Raw genomic sequence first — 570 nt, forward strand, 5'->3', positions numbered from 1 at the left:
CTGGACATTATTCTGTTTGAGAAGAGTGAGAATGTGGCCCCAGTCTCTTCTGGCTTGTACAGTCTCAGTTGAGAAGACTGCAGTTAGTCTCATGGATTTTCCTTTGTAGATTACCTGCTTCTTTTGTCTTATAGCTCATAGGAGGGCCTCTTTGGTGTTTATTTTGGCCACTGCGATGACTACACGTTGTGGTATCTTCCTGTTTGCAATGAATCTCCCAGGAGTCCTTTGAGCTTCTTGTACTTGGATATCTAGATTTCTAGCAAGGCCATTATATTATATTTCCTCCATTATATCCTCAAATAGTTTATCCAACTCTTGTATATTTTCTTCTTCACCCTCAGGGATGCCTATAATTCTCATGTTAGGCCTCTTCACATAATCTCACATTGCTTGTAGGCTTTGCTCTTTTCTCTTATTTCTCCACTCTATCTCTATGACGGACTTGTTTAATTGAAAGGTGTTATCTTCAATCCCTGAGATTCTTTCTTTTGTTTGATCTACCCTGTTCTTGAGGCTTTCCACTGAGTTTTGTAATTTCTTGAATAAATTCTTCATTTCCAGAAGTTC

The sequence above is a fragment of the Propithecus coquereli genome, unplaced genomic scaffold (genome assembly GCF_000956105.1).
Source record: "Propithecus coquereli isolate 6110/MARCELLA unplaced genomic scaffold, Pcoq_1.0 Scaffold23, whole genome shotgun sequence".
Taxonomy (NCBI): Eukaryota; Metazoa; Chordata; class Mammalia; order Primates; family Indriidae; genus Propithecus; species Propithecus coquereli.